Below are 18,716 nucleotides of genomic sequence, written 5' to 3' on the forward strand. Positions count from 1 at the left end.
ATTCTTTGATTCGCTGTTTTACGTCATGCCCGCTAACAAATTGAAAACTGTACCCATACGCCTTATTTAAGTCTAGATTTTTAGTATTCGTATTGTTATCTTAGAAAGTCTTACTGATTAAAGTACTACAATAGGAAACAATTTGACAATGATTGACTTTAGTAGTGTCAACCCTGTGATTATGACCCGAGTATATAGCAAAATTCTAAATACACCGTTAAACTTTGGTGGTGCGCCTGTCAGATGCGGAACGTACAGATAAGATAATAGATAACAGGTGAATATACTATTGGTATCGGTATCGGATTCGACCCGGAACTTGTTAATTATTGGCAATATTAATTATGTGGAAAACAAAAAGGTCTGGAGTGGTGTAATTTTTAATCTACACCATTGTCCTATATTAGCTATATATAAAGTTGAATTCTTTGATTTGTCGTTTTTACCCGATGACGGCTGACAAATTGGACCTCGTCATTTTAGTATTATAGATACCTGTTTGATAGAATCACGTATTGTTGTTCCCTGCTTAACGCTTTGGGAGAACATTGAAATACCGGACGTCCGCTCCTATTTGGTCTTGTTAGCGCTCTTTGTTCTATGTGTTAACATTAGCAATATCTCTGACAAGATCTATAATAGTGGCCGATCGACGTTTTAAGTATATAGCCTTGTTAGCGCTCTCGCGGGCATTCTTGCCAGATTTTATAACACTTATACTATAGGTTATATCAGCAATATATCGGAAAAGTTCTATAATGGTTACCGGTCCAGTCTTTTTAAATAGCAGATTGGAATTATTAAATTTATGGAAAATGGCATCGTTAGCGCTCTCAAAGCCTGAAAGGTACAATTTATGCCAGATTTTTTATTTAACATATACTGTAGATTAATATCAGCAATATTTCAGACTAGATCCATAATGGTGGACGATTGCCTTTTTTTTAAAAGAGTTATGCCCTTTGAAATATTGAACTGATGGAAAGTACTTCACCAGCGCTACCCAAAACGTGTTTATTCAGTTATTGGTCTAGTATCTTTGATATATTAAATATGGGCCATGCGGGGGACATTACAACTCTGTACTTTCATTTCATTAGTATATACATATAACTTGTTTGCTGGAATAAACGATCAGTCTATCGTACTTTAAAATAGATAAAATTTGTAACGCCATGAAAATAATTTCAACATTATGTTTAATACAAGAAAGAATTTTGTAATAAATAAGATAAATGATACCATAAAAAAATAATAAAATCAAATTGCTTTAGAAATTATACTAATAGAAATAAAAGTTAAAACAATTACAACAATTAAAATATTATACTGCCATTTTGTTAAATAAACGAACAGGAAAATACTAGAGGAAATAGTCTATGTCCTGTATTTGAATATCTTGTCGCCAATGACTATAGCTGAGTTTGTGTTACAGACACAATATAAATGAACGGGAAGTTATTCAAAAGCATGTGCACTAGTTAACCAAGCATAGTCTGAAACGGTTATTTTGACCTTAACAGCTCTAAAGACAATTCGCTTGTAGCATTCAAGATCCGTTCAGACTAAGTTCAGATTGTTCAGTAGATGTTAATTAGCTGTACACATTAACAACAAACTAAACTGTCTGAACAATTACTGAACAGTACTGAATTCACTGTAAGTGAAATGTCTAAGCTGTACTGAATTTACCGCCTGGATAATTCTAACAATTAACTGAAAGTATGAATTTGAAAAAAAGAACGGATATCTGAACACCGGTTTTTAGAAATTAAAAATCCTCTTCCATCAATTTGAATAGAATCGGTAATCCTCACTCTCTATGAAGATGGTAGAAGCCTCACAGCACATTTAAATGTTCATGGTTGTTTAACTAAGGGTAACATTGTTGTTACTATATATACTGAAACTGTAATGACAATATGTGTTTGTAAGAGTACCAAGCTGTTGCAAATACACGTTCTTCCATGTTCTGTCCTGTTATATTTAACTCTAACGATACTGCGAGTACAGGTAACAGCACATCGAGTTCGATACTTGACCTTGTTAAATGATTCTTATTAAAATAGTGTATCATTCCTTTGGTGCGAACAAGACTTAGTCTCGGTAAAAAAAAAAAGAAACAGCTATGAGAATATGTATTTCATATAGTCAGTACAAAACATGTAAGTATGAAAAAATTACAAAAAAATACAAGTAATATATATAGACAACTTCAATAATCATGCACAAAAAGATATTTTTTAAATTAAATAGGTTCACATGGATACCTATTTGGTATGTATTTGGGTCAATAGCAATGTCTACCGGAAATGATATTTGAATTGGTCATACTTAAACATACAAACTAGTTGTATTATTGAACATATTGTACCATTCTTATACCGGTAATGATATATAGATGTTTTCCGGGAAGTGTTGAACTTTAAATTTCGAATGGGTTAATATAAGGAGGTGGATATAAATATCATGGCCGTTTACATATGTTTGTTTCCGGGTGCTTGACACAAGAGTTTTAATGATAAACCATAGAATCATTCCATATGAAAAGTTCCTGAAAACTATATTATGTATATTATAATTTAACATATTTTAAATTTTAATCCTGCGAGTGAAACATGCATCGGGAAATCGGATTACCACTTAAACTGACAGCAATATTATAACTACAAGCCGACTATCTGTCACAATTATACACATACATTGAGTTGATATTTAACTGCACCAAGGTATAAACTACAAGTTCAGACACAAAGTCCTTATTCAGGCATATATCATGTCATAACAGTGAAGTGAAACCAATCCAACCCCTTACAACGCATGTAAAAACACGTTTGTTAAGTATATATATAATACAATCTAACTTATGTACAATTAATATTAAAATATTGATCCCTTATTCTTGAGATGTCATGTGTAAGTCTCTACGATCTAAATGTATGTTGGCTGTATCATTTATGTCTTTTATCTTCATAGTAATGCCGTACGTCACTTTTTAGTCACATTTGATTGCTCGCTAGTAATTGCGTTTTCTAAAAAAACATCATTCGAAAGGCTATTTAACACATTACAATCTTTCAAATCTAAAAAAATCGTTTGGTTTCCTACTGAAACAGAGATCACTACAGGAGTGTCACCACAATCACTTATGATTTTATTTAATCCTACATTTTTGTTGCTGTTGTCCTCTTCACATTGATTGGTACTATTTTTTCTTTCAGCTTCACCAAATGTGGTCATTTCTCCTTCGTTGTCTGTAATGGGAACTATAGGTTTAGTGCTGTTTTCACTTATTTCCACTTTATCATTTGTACCGATAACAAAATTTAATTTGTCTGAAATTCCTGTGGTGTTAAGATTGATTTTACTCTGACATTCATTTTTAGCCTTTTTAACTACTTTGGCATATGTTGTATTGTCTTTGATTTCTTTAACGACATCGGTTTTGTCTGAAATTTCAGATGTGTTCGTTTCTCTTTCAGAAAAGTTATCCCCTTTATCCTCTGTGTTATCATCTTCTGTTGCCAAATTACATTTGTCGGAACGTTCACTTGTGTTCGATTGCTTTTGAGGGGAACAGGCACTGTTTTGACTCTTTCCGACTTCCTCATATATTGCATTGTCACTGTTCCTTGGTGTTTCTGTCAATTCTTCAATAATGAGTTGTTCATAAATATTGTTTTTCGGTTGGAGGAACGGTTCATCAATTGGTTCCGTGTAATCTGTGTATTCAGTGGTAGAACTATTTCGGTTTGGTCTTCGTAATGACGTCGCTAACTCTATATGATGATACGGATCATCTGGGTCAATGTACGATGATCTGATGGAAAGTTTTCTTCCATAAACTGTCATAGGTCTAACCATCATTGATTCTCTTATTTCTGAGTAAGGGTCATCATCTTCGATGTCTATATCACTTGTTTTGTGTCGACTTTGGACAAAAACAGGCTGTTTTCCTTTAACAAACACAAATGAAAGAAATAGTTAGTTCTGTATTATATTGTGTAGGTGAATAAAAGTGAAATTAAGTACAAGAGCACAAAAGAAAGGTACAGGCATTACATTTCACCAATTCACGTTCTTCTTGTTTCATTAGATTTTGTAAAGAGCAATTTCAAAATTACATCTATTTTCCATTTTCTTTTGACAAGGTGTTAAACAAAGCCTTTTTTATCACTATCTCTAGATTTTCTTTGAAAAAATTTGACTAAAAATGTACATGATTCCTAGATTTTTACTGATTTTTTTTATATTGATTGCAATAGTGACAACACTATAAAAAAAAACTATCTGCTTACAATATTTATTTTTAAGTAGTTATGTTATCCATATGAATATAGAAACTTCTTGTACCAAGTCAGGCGTAAGACAGTTTGTTTGATCGTTTGATTTTGCCTTTTGATTACGGACTTTCCGTTTTGAATTTTCCATGAGTTCGGTATTGTTATTGTTATTTTAGTTTTCGCTTTTGGAAATATAAATATAAATGTTAAATTGTCCAGAAAAAAATATGATTTAAAACAGATAATTAATGATATTACTTTGTTCTATAAAAAAAAGAAGTGCCAACAAAGATACAAGTCCCAGCAGGCACTCAACGTTGATTCAACGTTGAAACAAGGTTGTTTCTCAACGTTGAAACAATGTCAAATTTATGTTTGATTTTGAAAATTTGAATTAACGTTGTCATTTCAACGTTGAAGTTTCAACATCCATTCAACGTTGATTCAAGGTTGAATAGTAGTTGAAAGTATAATAATGAAATTTATTATAAAGCTACAAACACCACATTTTTTACCTGCTTTCCAAATTTTTGCTGTTGTTAGATGGTAAACAGGCAGTGTGGGTGTACATGTTTTTTTTAATGTTTTTCCCTCTCACCAATACACACATGAACAAAATAGATAAGTTAAATGGAAGACATCTAAATAAATACATCAACTGTTACTTTAAACAACATTTGGTGCTTGTACAAAGTCAAAAATCTAGACCATAAATGTCATATCTTAAAATCCTGTTGGCAGAAGGAATAGCTGAAATGATTGTGTGTGTCCACTTGTATTTAACGATAATTATAGACATAATTATCTATTTAATTTATAAGTGGACACCTATCATTTTCGATATATTCTTACTTGTAGTTTTTCTTGTTGTGAATAGCTATAAAAAGACAAATCATTCAATGCATTTGCACAGTTTGCATAAAAACTAAGACATGCACTTTATTCCCGGACACCACAGAAAGGAAAGAAGTTGTTGAATAGTTCTAAACAATTCTCACAAGTTCAAAGTAGTTTTTATTAAACGACCAACTAATGTTAAACCCTTCTTGAAAGTAGTATATATATCTAGGAAGAGTGAAGACATTATTAGATCCAATGTGCGTTCAGGATGATCGCAATATTTACGAAAATAAGAAGATGCTGCATGACTGCTAACCAGACAACTATCCACAAAAAACAAAGGTCCTTGATTATATATACATATATGTTATATAAATGTATATATTACCCTCATAAACCATTACATTAATACTTATTTACTCAGGAACAATAATATCAAAAATAGTAATACAATGATATTTCTTTTGATAGAAGATTTATTTTATAGATTCATTTGTTATATTTGTCTCTTTTTGTCCTTATTGCATGTCATCATTCTTCCACCACCTCGGGATCTTTCAGCGGTAAATGTTAAGCAGGAGAGGTCTTTATCAGATATGTATTTCCAAGTGACATCTTTTTACTCTTGCAGTATATTTAAACTCTGGAAAAAATCAGATTATATATATATATAATAATTATAAATTGTATGTCCTGAAAAGATATTTTAAATTTGAGCCACTTTCAATTTGTTTCTAGAAGCATATTGAAAATAAATAAAACCATAATGAGGAAGCACATATTGTAATAAGATAATCATCAATAAAAATATATACATTAATGTTTACTATTAGTAGTTTTTTGTTAATAAAGAAGCTTCAACCTGAGTTTTGTAAGACTGTGGGTTTCACTATGTTATTGATAGCAATGAAAACACTTTACCTATTAAAGTAAGACGGTTTTTTTTATTGATGACTGCACAATTCAAATTCATAAAATAAAGAGCTTTACTAGAATAGCTTAGATATAAAGACAAACATAATATGGTATGTAAGGTAAACAAAATTAGAATAAACAAAAGATTAATCTTTGAACACAAATGGTATATAGCTATACAGACAAAAAACCTACCTTTGATGATTTTAAAGACTGGAATTCCCAAAACTGAATTTTAATGTTGCTCCACTTGATGCCTTTTAGCCATTGATCTGTTTGACAAGCTTCTGTAAAATAAATAATACATGTTTATGATATCAGATAATGGACAGCTATAACATTCAAAACCAGGTTACGTACACAAAAATATTAATGTAAACATGCATTTCTCATATTACACAGAGTTAGAGATCACCTGAAGATCAGTAAAGGCTCAGACTGACTTGTTTTTGCAAAAATAAAACAATAAAAGTATCAATTTTCCACGATCGTTCAAATTCAATACTTTGTTGTCCAGTTGAAATTCATTGTTTAATATGATCGTCAAAAAGTAAGTGGTTTACCAAGCCTTAAAGTTAAACTAAAAGAATCGCATATATATATAGTATAAAGTAAACATATTGGGAAATTTACCTGAGCAAAATAATGTAAACACTTGCTTATCCCCCCTTTTTCTTATATGAATCTTTAAGCATAATAATTGTAACAATCTTTACCTAAACTTTAAAATGAAACTAAATATGCTTTCCACATTAAATGCTCTTAGAAATAGTATAATTGGAGGAAATTATATATGATGGCCTTCCATGTGTTCTGATCTGTTTTCTGGAATACAATGTTGACGTTATAATTTTCTCTAATTGTGCAATATGATACCAATTCAGAGTTTCTAAACACAATTCATAAATACGACAAACCATGATAGCCACATGCAAACATCTACATACCATAAATATACGTGATAAACGGGAAGTTTCTCTTTCGACTTCGTCCTTTGTTGTTCTTTTTCAAATACAGGAAAGGTGCGTGTTTGAATAATGCGCATGGGCAATCCAACTTCCTGTTCAAATCCCGCGAAAATATGAATGAAAGAAATCGCGATCATTGTTGATAATCAACTATTTTAAATTTCTTTACATGTTATCTTTATGTTTAAATTAAAGTTATGTGGAATGAAATTAATAAATTATATTTCTTATTCCCTAGAAATTTAGTATCAAACGACTTACCTCCCCCCCCCCTTTTCTCATACCGTCACTAGGTGACACAAAACTCAAGTTGAAATAGTGACCAATAGTTAGTACTATACTGTTTTGTGAAACCCAAAACTCTTTTTCCTTCTTTTCTTTATAAATATATACTTCTACAGTTATGCATATATTGCCTTCTAATAATGATTTTTTTTTATATAGGCCTACTATGAGTAAATAAGTTAACGTTGATTCAATGTTGAATCAACGTTCCAATTACAACGTTGAAATGATCAACGTTAATTCAACGTTGAATGTTGGTTTATTCCTCAACGTTGAAAATGTTACGTTGTTTCAACGTTGAATATACGTTGATCACATTTCAACCTCATTTCAACGTTTATTAAACGTTGAGTGCCTGCTGGGAGTATCTTGTCTTAGGGAAGGATAAATCCTACTTTGTAAAGAATCACTCTTAATTATTCATACAAAAAATTCTTTGAAACTGACATTATCAAGATGCTTGATTTCTTTATTGACAACATATGTGTTACGTTCCGATGACGTGTTATTCAACAAACTATCGGAATTATCATGGGAACAATTTGTGCCCCTTTTCTTGCCGACTTGGTTCTTTATTCTTTTGAGACTGATTTCATACAAGAATTTCTTAAAAAGAAACAAAAGAAGTTATCAATCTCCTTTAACTTTACTTTCCGCTATATAGATGATGTTCTCTTACTAGATAATTCGAAATTTGGTGACTATGTTGAACGCATCTATCCCATCAAAATAGACATAAAGGATACAAAAGAGTTAGGTTTAGAAATTGACAATGATGGTGCGTTGAAAACAAGTGTTATGACAAAAGGGATTATTTCAGCTTCCCAATTGTGAACTTTCCATTTCTATTTAGCAACATTCTATTAGCGCCTGCAACCGAAGATTGTATCTCCCAATTAATACGATACTACCGGGCTTGTATTTCCTGTCATGATTTCCTTGATAGGGGGTTGATGCTCACAATGAAGCTGTTAAACCATGAGTTCCAAATGGTGCAGTTGAAATATTACCTTCTACAATTTACGGACGTAATCACGAGTTGGTACACCGTTATGGAATATCCGTTTCACAGATGACATCGAATATGTTCCTTATGTTGTAAGTACAATCCCATTCTATTTTCACGAGTGTTGCCTACCGAATTTAACTATTTACCGGCTTTGTAATAACATGAGCAATACGACGGGTGCCACATGTGGAGCAGGATCTGCTTACCATTTCGGAGCACCTGAGATCGCCCCCAGTTTCTGGTGGGGTTCGTGTTGCTTAGTCTTTAGTTTTCTATGTTGTGTCTTGTATACTATTATTTGTCTTTTTCTTTTTTAATCAATGCATTGTCAGTTTATTTTTGATCTATCGCCAATCAAACGCTGTTAAATATTGCTGCTTAAGAAAAATGTATTGTATCGCAAACAAAACACATTTTTAGATGAAAGATAATTATTGTATTTATTTGATGTTTATATGTCAGCTGTATTAATATATGGAAGTGAAAAATGTAGTTTTTATAATGCAGCTGGTATAAAAAAAAAATATTATATAGAATTCTGTAAAAATATGTTGACGGTTCAAAAATATTACGGCAATAGTTTATTCCGAGTTAGAAAGATTTGGATTCATCTATTAAGGACGAAAAACAGTATCAAAAAGCGTGTTGATCAAAAATTACAAGTCATACACCCAAACTACATGACATATTTATACAATTTTAAACTCCTATGCTGTTACTAAAATGCAAACGAACTGTTGTCGTCTCATGTGCATTAACTTTGTATTATTCTTCAAACTGGCTCCGACATATTAGTATGAAAAGTAACACATTTGATATTTGATTGAATTTAACAGATCGACAAAATACAAAAGTTTTACAAATAATAAAGGGAACATACTAGTAAATAAGTAATTGAAAGGATTTATAATCTTTAATCTGTGGCGACTTTTCCTGAAATAAAAAAAACATCATGTTTGTGTTCTTTCAAATTGTAATTATGATATTATTGTATAAACATATTATGTACAAACGTCTGTTCATTTTTCTTGTTATATCTCTCCACTCTCCCCAACCCATTATATAATAAGGGATAAAGAAACAGTGTTCAATTCAGAACTACAACAATGATATTATACAAAAGGAACCTCATTTCTTAATATCTATTATGCATAAACTTATTTTCTTGTCAACTCATTTATTGGATTAAATTCATTTTAACATATCCAATCAATGCTCAGATTGATACATGAGAGAGTACAGATATCCATATGAAACTATTCAAGGGGCCAAATATCATACCATTACTACAATAAATTCGGAACAAAAAAATACAAAAAACCCCAAACTTTTGATGTAATGCAATCCACAACTGAATCGTAAAAGTAACTAAACTTCAGCTTTAATAAGATCATATATAGCACATTAGGCAATGACGTTTATGCGCCTAGATCATTTAAAGAGTGTCTCTAAATTTTATCGCATGACTCTGAAAAATGTGTACATTTTTGCAAGCTCTGACGTATTATTTCTTGTTTGTATGCAAATGAATAGGATTAACAGTAATGTTTTTGTAGAGAATTGTAATCGTCAAAGGGGATTTGACGGTCGCAAATTACCTTGACCGGCTACTTGTATGTGTCAATTATTCACCTACAGTACTGTTTTTTAAACTTACAGCCTAACTTGAACGGTAGTTATATATACAAGATCGCGGATGAAGTCGAGTGGTCTAGAGCGCTATGAGGCTAAGCGAATATTTCTGTTGTGTATCAAAAGTGTGAGTTCGAAAGCAGCTGAGGGACGGACAAAAGATTGTCAGCAGAAAAATCTAATTCTTACACTGTTGGGTGTAATTTTCAGACTTATATATATACATAAAGGCAACAGTAGTATACCGCTGTTCAAAACTCATAAATCCATGGACAAAAAACAAAATCTGGGTAACAAACTAAAACTGAGGGAAACGCATTAAATATAAGAGGAGAACAACGACACACCATTAAAATGTAACGCACACAGAAACGGACTAAGCATTAGACAAAATCCTATGAGAATAACAAATATAACATCAAAACCAAATACATGAATTGGGGATAGATAAGTACCGTGACACGTCTTATAGTAATGTGAATCCACACTTCAAAAATAAGAGAAAACAAATGACACAACGGAAAAACAAAGTTAAAATGTAACACACACAGAAACGAATTATAATATGACAATGGCCATATTCCTGACTTGGTACAGGACATTTTAAAGGACAAAATGGTGGGTTGAACCTGGTTTTGTGGCATGATGACATGCTGTGATAAGATTTCTCAGATTTTGAGGAAAACTACCCTTGTGTGTTTGACTGATAATATAACAATGGCCATATTCCTGACTTGGTACAACTCGTCTGAACATCATCAGCCCAACAGTGTTAGATCTGTAAATTTTTATGTTTTTTTGTTCTTCCCACGCAGGGATTCGTACTCATGCTAGTGAGATATCGTGACACCAAATCGCCTGCAATGTTTCCTACGTACTAGACCACTCGACCACCTCGGCTTCAAAATAAAGCTTTCAGTGGCCGGGTGTTACCTTTCCCCGTCAGTTTTAATCTACAGTTGTAATACAGTTCATGATATATAAATATATATATTCAACTCGTCTAAACATAAGCCCAACAATGTTAGATCTGTAAATTTGCTTTCGCAAATTGTTTGTTCTTCCCTCGCCGGGATTCGAACTCATGCTACTGATATATCGTGATATCGAATCGGCTGCACTGTATCTGACGCGCTAGACCACTCGACCAAATAAAGCTTTCGTTGGCCGGGTGTTACTCGTCAGTTTTATTCTAGCGTCGTAATACAGTACATTACATATGAGGCATGAAATGGTATTGCTACAGATTAGCTGAATTATCTATTGTAATGGATCCTTCAAATTAATGCAAGATACAATCACAGAAATAATTATATTTATAAGTACGTCTAAACCAGTGACAACTCTCTCTATATATATTGAAATATAAAAAGTGTTGAGTTAAATTGCTGCCAAATAAAAATACATTTTGTATAAATAAAAAAAAATGATATAACATCTACACACGTTTAACACACCTGTCGTAAATCTTTCTCTAGATTCGACTTACTTGGCAAGGTAATACTACGACTATAGAAGGTATATATTTGTTATAGTGAATGTGGTCGCGTGATATAGAGCGCTGGACAAGAGGTTAAGCGATTGGTGCTGTAGTATATATCAAATGTGGGAGTTCGAATCTCATTGATGGATACAAATTTGTCAACATAATAATCTAACTCTGACACTTTTGGGTTCAATTTTCAGATTTATAATCGGGCCAGGATTCCAACTATTGCTACTGAGATATCGTGACAACAAGTCGCCCAACGCGCTACACCACTCGACCGCCTATACTCTACTATAATATAGCTTTCGGTAGCCTGGTGTTACATTTTTCAATTTATCACTTTTAATAGTTCTTTCACTGCTTTCACACTTTTTCAGGTAAGGTGACTTGTATACATGAGTGCAATTTAAAACAATTGGTTGACGTTAACAATAGTAGTGTGTTACCAAATACAAGGGAGACTACTAATGGTATTTTAAAATTAGAGTAAAGTCTTTAAAATGCTACGTAAAAATTAGAATATTATTTATCATTTAATTCAGGGTTCAGAATGTTTATGAATAATTCTTCTTTCTTCCTCTAGAGAAAATCCTTTTGACTATTGACCATATACAATGGAAATATTTCAAATCGTCCACTAGAACAACGATGGAAATGGTCGTTAGCCCTGATGATTGTTAAATATTTATGGTTGGTTTGCTGTCTATGTAAAATTATTCTAGTCTAAAGTTCAATTTTTGTCTCTTTATAGAATTCTCCACAATTTGAACATAAATTTATATGCAACACGTCTAAACATCAACCCAACAATGTAAAATTGGTAACGTTAATTTTATTAGATCTGTAAAATTTGCTTTCGCACATTTGTTGTTCTTCCCTCGCCGGGATTCGAAATCATGCTACTGAGATATCGTGACATCAAATCGCCTGCACTGTATCCGGCGCGGTAGACCACTCGACCACCTGGGCTTCACAAAAAATAAAGCTTTCGGCGGCCGAATGTTACCTTTCCTGGTCAGCTTTAATCTAGCGTCGTAATACAGTACAGTACATGATATATAAGGCATGGAGATGGAATAGTTACAGATCAGCTGAAATATCTATATTGAAGGATCCTACAAAGTAATGTAAGATACAGTCACAGAAATAATATAAGGCATGTATGTACATATACACCTCGTCTAAACATCAACCTAACAATGTAAGATCTGTAAATTGCTTTCGCAAATTTTTTGTTCTTCCCTCGCCGGGATTCGAACCCATGCTACTATATATATATAGATCTGTAATCTATTAGGTACATATAATGTGTCAAATGATAGGTTGCGTAGAATTGTACTGTTGTATTATGTTACAGGAGATTAATGAGTAACTTTGCGTCTAAAAAAAGACCTAATAACATATTTATTTAATTATTAAGTTAGGACCCGCGGGTTAATATGACAGAATGAAATACATTAAAATTTGCTTACCTTGAAACGAGAAATATCAAAACGCCTATTCCTATAGCTACTATTGGAACTGTAATTACTGACGTTATAACGCTTTTTGTGGTACCAAAGTTTGTATCTAAAATTGAAACAAATGTTATTACTATTTTAGATGGTATAAGATAGGCTTTATAAAACTTTAATGTTTACTGCAGGTTTGTAAAAAAGCTTTCAGGAACCCTTTGAAAACTGTTTGCAGTTAGCGGTAAACCTCCTGCAAACAATGCATTATTTTGCTGCAAGCATGTGTCAAGTTTGCAGAAACTTTTATGTTTGCAGTAAGATAGCAGGAAAAATAGAATATAAGGGATGTTCGCAGCTAGATTGTATAATCTTTTACAATTCTATATGTTTGGAAGAGCATTGCCAAAATTACATCAAATGACTGAGCATGCCTATTTGTAACTTTCTGGAAGATAAAGATTTGAAATTTGAAAATGTTGATGTTGTTTCAGTCAAGTTATATATTAGTGTTCAGAGTTGGATTGCAGGTTGGAAAGTTAAGTTTTCAATGGCATTATTTTTAAATACAACTTGTTTATAGAAGTGTAATATTATGAAATTCATTCCCTCCACAAATACCTGCATGCATGAAGGTTTGAAAAAACATTTACTAATATAAATTCCTCTCTATTATGTTTGAAGATTGTAACTAATTAGATTTTATATAGGAATACTCCAAGTTAAATTTTGTGACGATATAAATTTAACTTGCTGTATAAATGCATAAAATAAATTTCAAATTTATAAACCTTTGTATCTTAACTATTCATGCACACAATTCATTTGAGCATGCACGTACTTAAACACTTGAAGTCATATGAAACGAGCGACTGGTGAAAAATAATGTTTACTCAATTATTAAACCAATGCATGTATATATCATAAACTTAGTCTTCTGTGCACGATTTTATTATTTCTTACGCAAAACTCGTATAATCGTCAATTGTTTTTGTCTCTGTCTGTTATGATTTAACAAATATGGCAGTTTATTAATTGCCTTGTTTTGAAGCCGTAGTTTACCGATTGTCACCTTATAGTAAACAATCAACAAAGATGCATGGATATTGAGCACGTGTATAACATGTACAATCAGATAAAAGTTTATTTCAATGATAGATCCATGCGTATTGCGATCATCGGATGTTTACGAGGAGGATCATGCTTAGGTCACTTGCATACGGAAAATATTTCGGCGAATTGCTTTCTGAAGCAAGCAATTAAAAAAAAGTAAACTACTACTAAATATGGACAATTTATTAAAAAAAAAGTATATGTACATACGTTTTATAACGAAAACTATCCATTTAGTTATAAAAAACATATGTACATTTTATTTTTTTTTCGGTTTCGTATGACTTCAAAATTAATTCAGAAAAGGTATTTACTGATGCTATGTGATTTGTTTTCAACTAATTATTTGAATTATCATTTGTTTGTATGTAACCTAACAATTTCAAGAATTTACTGTTTTATATAGATAATGTGGGGTGTACATAACTTGACATTATTTAATCATATAATATATGTAGCTCCTGTAAGTTTGCATACAAGTCATAAAAGTGAGAGGTTTGGCTAGTCTTAAAACCATGTATAATCAATCATTTTTTACAAAACAAATGCCTGTTCCAAGTAAGGAATATGACAGTCATTACTCATTCGTTTGATGTGTTTGAGCTTTTGTTGGGTTTTTTTTTCCATTTGGTCAGGGACTTTCCTTTTTTTAATTTTCCTCGGAGTTCAGTATTTTTGTCATTTTACTTTTTGCAGCATACACACAAGAGAAAAATTAACTTGAATACAAATAGTTGTTGCAGGTCTGCAGAAAACACGCAGTAGGTCTGCAGCAAACACTCATTTGCATGGTGAATTGTTTTCAGCAAGCATGCCGCAAATACAGACTCTGTGTACGCTGAAAGTCTACAGCAAGTTCGCCGCAGACTTGCAGCAGATATTTTCAGGAAGTTGATTTTTTCAGTAGGGGATCGACCATACAACTTTCTGTATATTTTACAGTGATAAATGCATTATTTTACTTGGAAAGGTGTTGCTGATGTTGTCATCAAAAATCAAATTGTAAATGTTATTTTATCTGCGGCTTGATAAATTATTGTGAGTTAGCTAGTACATTAATAACAGTCAAGGATTTGCATTATACTTACCATTAATTTTAATCATTTCCTCACAACCGGTGGCCTTATTACACCTAAAAGTAGGAGAACAATGATGTCAATTTTAGCAAAAAAATACTTTTTAGATGGGGTTATCCAATGAAAAATTATATAGAAATATGCATTGTTGGAATTTATATTTTTTATAATCCTGAAAAAGAAGTTTTCCATTTTAGGTTCAAAACTATATACTGGTAGGTATATTAGGTCCGAGACCACAAATATAGTCCCTAGTGTTGACAGTGGGTTACTTGCTATTAATTTGTATACCCCTTCCAAATTTATCTCTCCATGTTTAATGCCTCAAATTGCAAGTAGGGGGGTGAAATTACACTGTAAAAAAAATTGGGTCCAGAATTTTAAAGGAAAGTAGTGATTTGGTCCAGCTGAAAAAGGTTAAAAATTAGCACTTCGGAAGCTGTCAAAAGATTTCAAGACGCCCTAAACATAAAATTGTCCCTATCTGAAGTTTTCTATAATTTTGATATAATTTGTTCCAAAAGTAGTACACCACATTGTAAAAATTTCATTGAGAAAGCTCAGGTGGGATTTTTTTAATTATCATTTATGTTCTAACAGAAATGCACTACGAAATAATTGTGGTCTCGGACCATATTTCGTATTCATTTCGTTTTATCTATACGTCAATCAGAATGAATTGTCATTTTAGAAACAGTTCATATATGATTATTTCCCAATTAAATTTATTTTTTTGAAAATTGCAATTAGGAAAATGCGTTAAACCAAATCATGACAAATACCTACGTTTCATTGTAAAAGCAGTTACATATGCCCATACATCTAAAACCGTAATAATTCAAGCCACACTTTGCCATACAGTTTACACCATATGTTCCATTAGGGCAATCTGATTAAATTTTAAAAAACAAAAAAAATAATTAATGTTTAAAATGAATAATCTCTAAAATAATCAGTTGCAGTAAAGATCAGTTATAACTTCAATTGAAATAGACACCTCAACAATCCCTGATGTTAAGTTGACCTCTAATGAAATTGACATTTTTTAAAATTCTGTTTGATCAATGAGCGAGTTGAGGTCTCATACATCCGTGTCTTTCAATGGTTTGGTTTCGAGAGCTCCTGATGAAGACAAAATCATGTATTATGCTTCGGACGCACGAATAATAGATTGTTATTGTCGTCATAAGGACTGTTCTACCCTTAAACTGATGTGGACAGTACCTTATGATTGATCATGACAGTTAAGCCGTTCCAGTACCTTAAAACCTTTTAATTGATATGTCTACGAAAATGGTTTATTTATATACATATACGTCCGGGGTGATTTATTATATATGATTTATAAGTACAGATATAATCCCCTTACTTTAGCCACTTTATAGTCTTCTTGATCAAGGAATGACATCGCAGAATGCGACTTATTGTCAAATCAAATAATCTTATCAAAGTAAACAATACATAAGTCTGGTATGCCCAATTATAAACCTGATAGCTTTGCAACATTTGTAAAGCAACTTGGTCGTTGCGGTATGAGTACTAATGAGACAACTCTCCATCTAATTAGTCACAATTTGTTAAAGTAAACCATTATAGGTCAAAGTACGGCCGTCAACACACACGGGCATAACGAACGAATTGGGATACATAATCACCGTATGATGGAGCCAAAGGAAAAGGAAAATTAATAATAGGAAATGATAAAAAAAAAAACCGTCTCTTTTGTTGTTCATTTCAGAATGGAGTTTCCATTTAGAAATTTAAAGGTCTAAATCTAGTAAAGTATATACAACTCCTGTTTATGTCAGATGTATTTGAAGTAAGTTCCTTTGGGTAACGTTTTGTAATATATTCCAGAACTCTGGATTATTTAACAATTTACATTCAATATCAGGTATACGGTAACTTTATTCAACGTAGTATTTATGAAATGTTGGATTATTTGAAACCCCATACATTGCACCTCTTGACATAGTTTACCTTACATATTCTTGTCGATTTCTTGTTTTGAGTGTTATACATCTTTGTACTTGTTTCAGTCTCCTTTAAATTTGATTCATGAATCACGCATCATTCTTATGAAGTGGAAACGCGTGCCATGTTTTACGCATCATATCTTTTATAAATGTGTTCTTCAAATTATAGAATTGACCCATGGTATCTTCTCCCAATTAATATAGGTATTCTCTTTTCTATCATGTTATTACATTTATTTCATTGTTAAAGGTATTTACCAATGCACTCCTGACCGTTATGATGTAGTTTATAGTTTTGACAGCATTTCAGCTCCCAAGTTGTATCGTGGCTATAAAATAATTTAAAAAAACAACCGATTAAGATATTCACTTAACAATACCATGCATAATCCGTGCCACACACAACACGTTTTGAGTAGTTACCTTTCCGCACAAGTTCAAAAGCTCTCAATCTATTTCTAATATACATGGAAGAAAGTTTAAATTGAACAAAATCGAATACATCTATACGGAAAATGAAAAGATGACATTTTATAGAGAGAGCACATTTTTTTTCATCTACCTTACTATCATTAGTAATAGTAGGGTGCCCAATCAACAAACTTTATCGATTTGCCTTAACGGAATAACACATGGCTATATTTTATATCACTGGAAAGAGGAGAACAAACCTCATCGAAATATCGTTGTCGTCGTTGTCTGCCGTGATCACGTTTTTTTTTTAAATCAGGGTCAAAGGTCAAAGCAAAAATTTCAGAAAAATGCACAGTCACTTTTAGATAGCTGGTTTCTCCTACATATATGCGTTTGGAGCAAAATAAAAACAACTAATTTATAGAAATATATCTTTTGTATCTACATTTAAAACTTATTTTATATTTTTATCCCCAAAAATGATTTTAGATTGACTTTTTTGCATATAGGGTGCAAATTTTCAAAGAGCTGTTAAATAACAGTGACTTTGACCTATTTCAAATTCTAAATTTGAAATTTTTGTATTTAATTCATTACAAGTAACATCTAAAGATGTTTTTTAGATCTTAACTTAAATATTTTGTCGAAAGAAAAATGTGTTTTTTATGTCTTTTGATAGTCAGATGTTCGTCAATTTCTAGGTAAATACCAAACTTCTATTATTGGTTGTTAAAGAGTATACATAAATGATTTGTTTTGAAATTTGTGTAACATTAACGTCAAACTTGGTTGAATATGAAGCTCTGTGTATAGCTTTGCTTTACAGAAGTAACAATTAATGCAAACGGAGAAAAAGGGGGGTTAAAGTTATAAAAACAAAACGTCTATTAGAAATAGGTAAAACACCCCATCCTACATATACAGATGACTAAATGAGCAACAATTGGCTATGCTTTTTACAATTATTCCAAAAATAAAATAAGGGAGAGGGTTATGTACAGCACAGATGTATTTTACAAACAATTGTAAACAAAAAAGGCGTGAGAAACCAAAGGGACATTATAAAATAAAGACAAGCTGACAACACCATTGCAAAAACACGAAAAAAAGAACAAATGCAAATAGAAAATTTGATCGAAGCTGGTAGTACCTACTACGTTGAATGATCTCCTGTGGTTTAAGCCCACCAACCACGGCAAGGTAAGAGACCATAAGGCAGGGTGTTTTTTTTACATATCTTTCCCCAATAGATAGATTATTACTAT

The 18,716-nt window shown here is 32.0% G+C and overlaps 2 long non-coding RNA genes across 2 annotated transcripts; both read right to left on the reverse strand.

Annotated features, from left to right (window-relative positions):
- Positions 1-2,233: 2,233 nt before the first annotated feature.
- On the reverse strand, positions 2,234-12,983 carry LOC143066397 (uncharacterized). Its single transcript, XR_012975598.1, has 3 exons — positions 12,894-12,983; positions 9,181-9,233; positions 2,234-3,956 (listed from the first exon to the last, which is right to left on the reverse strand). It is a non-coding gene; the product is annotated as an uncharacterized LOC143066397 (long non-coding RNA).
- LOC143067792 (uncharacterized) lies at positions 5,582-7,648 on the reverse strand. Its single transcript, XR_012976039.1, has 3 exons — positions 6,986-7,648; positions 6,234-6,325; positions 5,582-5,766 (listed from the first exon to the last, which is right to left on the reverse strand). It is a non-coding gene; the product is annotated as an uncharacterized LOC143067792 (long non-coding RNA).
- Positions 12,984-18,716: the final 5,733 nt, after the last annotated feature.

The sequence above is a fragment of the Mytilus galloprovincialis genome, chromosome 3, assembly GCF_965363235.1.
Source record: "Mytilus galloprovincialis chromosome 3, xbMytGall1.hap1.1, whole genome shotgun sequence".
Lineage (NCBI taxonomy): Eukaryota > Metazoa > Mollusca > Bivalvia > Mytilida > Mytilidae > Mytilus > Mytilus galloprovincialis.